This window comes from Mixophyes fleayi, chromosome 10 (assembly GCF_038048845.1).
Source record: "Mixophyes fleayi isolate aMixFle1 chromosome 10, aMixFle1.hap1, whole genome shotgun sequence".
Lineage (NCBI taxonomy): Eukaryota > Metazoa > Chordata > Amphibia > Anura > Limnodynastidae > Mixophyes > Mixophyes fleayi.
The window spans coordinates 17,226,528-17,232,580 of NC_134411.1; positions in this window are offsets into that span (position 1 = coordinate 17,226,528).

Genomic DNA, 6,053 nt, shown 5'->3' on the forward strand with positions numbered 1-6,053 from the left:
CTTTAGCAAGTTGACAAGTATGCACTAGACGTAAGAATTTTTCTTGATAATCATGAATTGCATTAGAGGAATCAGTTTGCATTTGCAATTTGGATGCTGGACTACATACTAATAGTTTTTTGTACACTAATATACTAGTATTACTATCAGTAGTCACTGATTATCTGCTCCTCACTCTCTCACACCCACTTGAGCACACAATTCCTGCATCTGTGCTCTGTACACTATTTGTAAAGATTTCTGCAGTAAAATCACAGCAAGTTGAATTGATTGCCTTTTTCACCCTCTCCAACCCACAGTACACAATTTCAGCAATGGACCTCCCCACGTGCTATTAATTCTATATAGAAGAACTCAATTGAAAATGTGCAAGATCTAACATTTTCTTGGAAATTATGCTTTCCTCGTCAAATATTGGTGGAAGACACCAAGTCATGGCTCAGTTCGACTCAGTACCCCAAAATCTGTTCTGTCAGATTTCTCTAAATCCAAACCGCTCATCTCTAATTTTTAAACAAGGTAACAATGTTGCACTATAGTGCGTCCCGTCTCTTTTACCTTTAGATTCTGCAGCCCGAGTAACATAGAAATATAGAATTTGACAACATATAAGAACCGCTTGGCCTATTTGGACTGCCCATTTTTTTTATTAACCTATGGTAACCTCAAACCCTATTTGATCCTTTATTCTTTATAAGGATATTCTTATGTCTATCCCAAGCATGTTTAAACTGCTCTACTGTATTAGCCTCTACCACCTCTGATGGGAGGCTATTCAACTTATCCAATCCACTAGCCTGTCTGTGAAGTAGTTTCTCCTCAAATTCCCTCTGAACCTACATCCCCTCCAGTTTCAGTGCATGTATATTTAGTAGTTTTATTTTAGTGCATTGAACAACATTGAAATGATCTTTTGGACACTATAATAATATTTTGGTATTTTATGTCCTGAGTTATGATGAGACATCCTGTTTATAAGCACAGTATATGTAACTTGTGAATAAAGAATTGTTTTTTTTGCAACCTAGCTACAACAGTATGTTTGTCCTGTCAGTACACAAGTAATCCTGATTGGTAAACACTTCTATATTTCAAATTCAGCTTCCACATCATATATATATATATATATATATATATATATATATGTGTCATGTGCAAGCTAATTTTTAGGCATAAATCTGCAAATATATGTTTGTGAATTACTTCCTAGAAAGAGTGTGACATGGTTCTCTTAGAAGCTGTTTGATCAAGGGGTTTTGTGTATGTTAAACCACCCAGAGGGGGCTGGTAGATAAGGATAGCACCTTATACCATTTATGGCAGGACGCAAATGTGAAGACCTTTGAGGATATCTCTTGCAAGGCAATGAAATCTAACACATGTTTGGGAGGCCCCAGACATGCTGACTGCAGAGACAGGGTTGTATGGTAATGACAGATTCAAGCTGAATAAGGTCACAGGAAGGGGGAAGCTGTGGGCCCTGTAGCTTGGTTTTAAAACTGTATTGAAAATGTAACTCCTGGTTCACTCTGAGGGAGTCAATTCGATATTGAAGAGGTCCCATTTTTCCTGCTTCTCCCAGCAACAGAACCTTGATTATAAGTGAGGTATCAATTCTGTGTTTTATCCTTTTTAGTTTATAAGAAACAATTGCACTATATTTGTCTGTCTTTTATTATCTTTTTATCTTAAGCATTGTGGATGTATTTTACATATTAAATTACACTTAATAAGTTCTAGTCTCTGTGTTCTTACAAATTCACGCGACAGTTTGGTCCAGATGCTACCTAACTGAAACTGTGCAAACCTTGTGGTTTATGTGAACTCTGATTAAAGTAAATTGTGCTAGATTAATGCTAGGGAGAACCGAAGGCTTCCTAAATAAGAGTGTCCGCTCTAGTCCGAAAAACCTTGGTGGTGGTAATTAGTATCGCAAAGCTAGTGTGTGCAGGCCCGGCGCTCCCATTAGGCAAGGTTAGGCACTTGCCTAGGGCGCCGGGCTCTGGAGGGCGCCACAGAATTCTAAAATACTTTAAAACTGTGCGACGACCGCTCACCATACCTGTCACGGCCGCCGCACAGCATTCAGATGGACGGGGAGGGGGGGAAGAGGCTATTTTGTCACCACCGCCGCCTCTCTGCTCCGTCTCCTCCCCTCCACTTACTAGTGTCAGTGAGTGGAGGGGAGGAGACGGAGCAGAGAGGCGGCGGTGGTGAGACAAGGTAAGGAGAGGAGGGAGGAGGGCGGCGATTTTTGCGGGGGGGGCGCCAATTTTTGCGGGGGGGGGGCGCCGCTTTTTTAAAAATGCCTAAATGCCTAGGGCGCCGTGGACCCTAGCACCGGCCCTGAATGTGTGGCATAGATAGGGAAGGATTTAATCATTTTAGACAGACCAGGTGGTTGTTGTTTGGTTAACCCTGTGTCACATAAGCGTCACGCAGACTCAGGTGAGTGCTGTTCCTGACAAATTGGTGGCAAGCTTGTGGGATATATTTTTAATTTTTTAAGAACTTAAGTGAATTAGGGGACTGAACTCAATGCTTAAAACATTATAAGACATACAGCAATTGTTTCTTTCCCTCCCCTTCTCTTTTTTTTTTCTTATCTTTTTTTTATTTGGCATTAAACTGAGGAGATGGCTGCTACATATAAACGTTTGACAAAGGAGGCGCTGATTTCAGATTGTGAGGATGCAGGAATTCCCACTAGTGGAAAAAGTAAGGAGCAATTGATTGAAGCTCTTGTACAGAGGGATCAGCATCAACTCACAGTTGTGTCCGAGAAAGAGCATAGCCAGGACTCAGGAGCGGACCTGACTGTGGATATTCCTCAAAACCAGGGACGGTTAATTTCGGATGATTGTAATGATTCATGTGTGGACACTGCTATGGACGTTTATTTGCAAACCACCCTGAAATATTTGGGCGCAGCGGACATTACAACTAAAATGCAACTTATACAGGAGAAGGAAGCTGCTGACCATCAGAGGAGAGAGAGACACGCTGCTATGGAGGCAGCAGAGAGGCACGCTGCTATGGAGGCAGCAGAGAGACGTGTTGCTATGGAGGCAGCAGAGAGAGAGAGGCACGCTGCTATGGAGGCAGCAGAGAGGCATGCTTCTATGGAGGCAGCGGAGCGCCAAGCAGAGCGACAGGCAGAAAGAGAAGCTGCCGAGCGAGAGGCAGAGAGGAGATATGAGCTGGAGCTTGCCAAGCTCAATCGCCAGCCAGAAGCCAAAGAGGCTGGTATTAGCAGACCCCGTCCTGAAAATTTCCCTGTATTGGAGAAAGACGGGGATTTGGATGCTTTTTTGCGAGGATTTGAAAAGACTTGCCGACAGTATGGACTGGCCAAAGATCAGTGGGCACAATATTTAACCCCTGGTTTGCGAGGTAAAGCATTAGAAGCCTTTGCAGATCTTCCACCTGAGATGGACGGATATTATGAGGCAATCAAATGTGCCCTGTTGCAACGTTTTAACATCACCCCAGAGGCGCATAGGCAGAAATTCAGAGATTTAAAATGCAGTGCCTCTGACACATATTCAGGACTTGTGGCTCAGCTGTGTGCTTCCTTCAAACAGTGGGTTGGAGGACTACAGATCACCACCTTTGATGCTCTGCAAGATTTGATGATCCAGGAGCAGTTTCTGACTCTGTTCCCAGCTGATTTGAAGGAATGGGTAGTGGATCGGGACCCTACATCATCTGCGGAAGCAGCTAGACTGGCTGACAAGTACACTGTCATCCGGGCACCTGCAGCTAAAAGAGGAACTTTGTGCCAGGGCAGTCGGCCTGGAAAGGGGGACGGCCAGAAGGGTCAACGCCAGCCCCCTCAACACCATCACCCACTGTTTCATCATCTTTTGGGAGGGTTGGGGCAAAGCCTGTTTTGGGAGACACCCAACCAGGTGGGGCACATTAGTACCACCTGTCCAGAGAAGAAGACCAGTTCACCCTCCGCTGGGGGGGTACCTTCCCTGCAATCTTCACCAGCTGTCCTGTGTGTTGCGGGACCAGAAGGGGGCCGGAAGGACAACCTACAAACAGTCACTGTGGGTGACAAGGTAACTGTGGGGTTAAGAGACACTGGTGCGGATGTTACGTTAGTACATTCAGAACTGGTAGGGTTAGAGGACTTCATTCCAGGAAAATGTATTTCTGTGAAAGGGGTGGGTGGAATTCCCCTTACTGTACCTGTAGCCAAAATTTACCTTGATTGGGGTGCTGGAAGAGGTATAAGGGATGTCGGGGTCTCGGAAATTATGCCTATAAATGTGTTACTGGGAACAGATTTAGGAAGAATGTTGTCTCAGTATGTCTGTAATGACGATGTCAATGCCACCCCTGTTACTGAGCCAGAATCAACTGAAAGTACCAAAGTTTGTGCCCAGGTAGCAGGAGGTGACAAGGAAAAGGTCTGTTCAGGGGCACCTGAAATGTGTAAACCAGGACGTGACAGGGAATGTCTTATTATATCTGATGTAGGTAATGATTTTAATGCCACCCATGGTACAGGACCAGAACCTGCTGAGAGTAACCATGTTTTTCCAGGCACCAGGAGGTGACAAGGAAAGAAAATGTATTATTGTACCTAATGCGAATAATAAGGATAATGCCAATAACAGTATTGTGTTAGAATCTAAACCTGTTTTTACACTGACATCTTGTCCTGAGATAGGGACAGCGGATACTGTAATTGCAGATATTGGCATTGATACTGGTATAGATAATGTGCTTGCTAGAAATTGGACAGCTGACAATGTAATTAATTCTGCTGTGCTAGAGAAAGACCATGTTTCTAACCAGGTAATATGCTCAGAAGATGGTAACTGGGCGGGAGGGCAGAGTGAAGATGTGTGGTCTGTGCCTGAACCAGTTGCACACAGGGGTGTTGAGCATGTGGGGGAGACACATAGTCCTGAACAACAAGAAGGAGCGAGTGACAGCAATCCTTACATTGCTGCTGGGAATGTAGTTCGAATGCTCACTACTTAGATGTCCATCTGAGTTCTGACCATTCATCTGAGTTTTCTCTAGAGACAGGGGGGTCAGTTGCTAGCCCACACTTATCTAGTCAGACATCTAACGGCTTAGAGGAGGTAGATGAGGGGCCCAAAATCCCTGTTACTCTACACCCCCAGATAGATGAGTCCAAGGTGGAGGGGAGTGTCCTGTTCCTTAGACCCTCAGCTCAGAATCACATAGTGTATCCCACTGACAGGGAATCTTGTAGCGGGGAAGCAGGGCCGAGTGGAAGTAGGTCTTCTGCTGTGCCAGGATTAAGGGGTTCCCACTTACAGGAGGTTTTGTGGGAGGGAGACGTTCTCTCCAGCAGCACCCACAAAGAGACACCGTCATTGAGAGGTACAGAGAGTGTAGGTAAGAATGCAGAGGTTAGCCCACAGATATTGCAGGACCAGAAGTCCCAGCTGTCTGAGATATTTAACCCCTTAACCTGTCTCACCAGAGAACCTATTGAGACCCAGCTAACAGCTATTCCATTTGAACCAGGTGGGATCTCTGGGAGATGGTTTGGGCAATGACCTGTCAGTCAATCCCCATTGCCATCTCTTAAAAAGGGGAGGTGTCATGTGCAAGCTAATTTTTAGTCATAAATCTGCAAATATATGTTTGTGAATTACTTCCTAGAAAGAGTGTGACATGGTTCTCTTAGAAGCTGTTTGATCAAGGGGTTTTGTGTATGTTAAACCACCCAGAGGGGGCTGGTAGATAAGGATAGCACCTTATACCATTTATGGCAGGACGCAAATGTGAAAGCCTTTGAGGATATCTCTTGCAAGGCAATGAAATCTAACACATGTTTGGGAGGCCCCAGACATGCCGACTGCAGAGACAGGGTTGTATGGTAATGACAGATTCAAGCTGAATAAGGTCACAGGAAGGGGGAAGCTGTGGGCCCTGTAGCTTGGTTTTAAAACTGTATTGAAAATGTAACTCCTGGTTCACTCTGAGGGAGTCAATTCGATATTGAAGAGGTCCCATTTTTCCTGCTTCTCCCAGCAACAGAACCTTGACTATAAGTGAGGTAT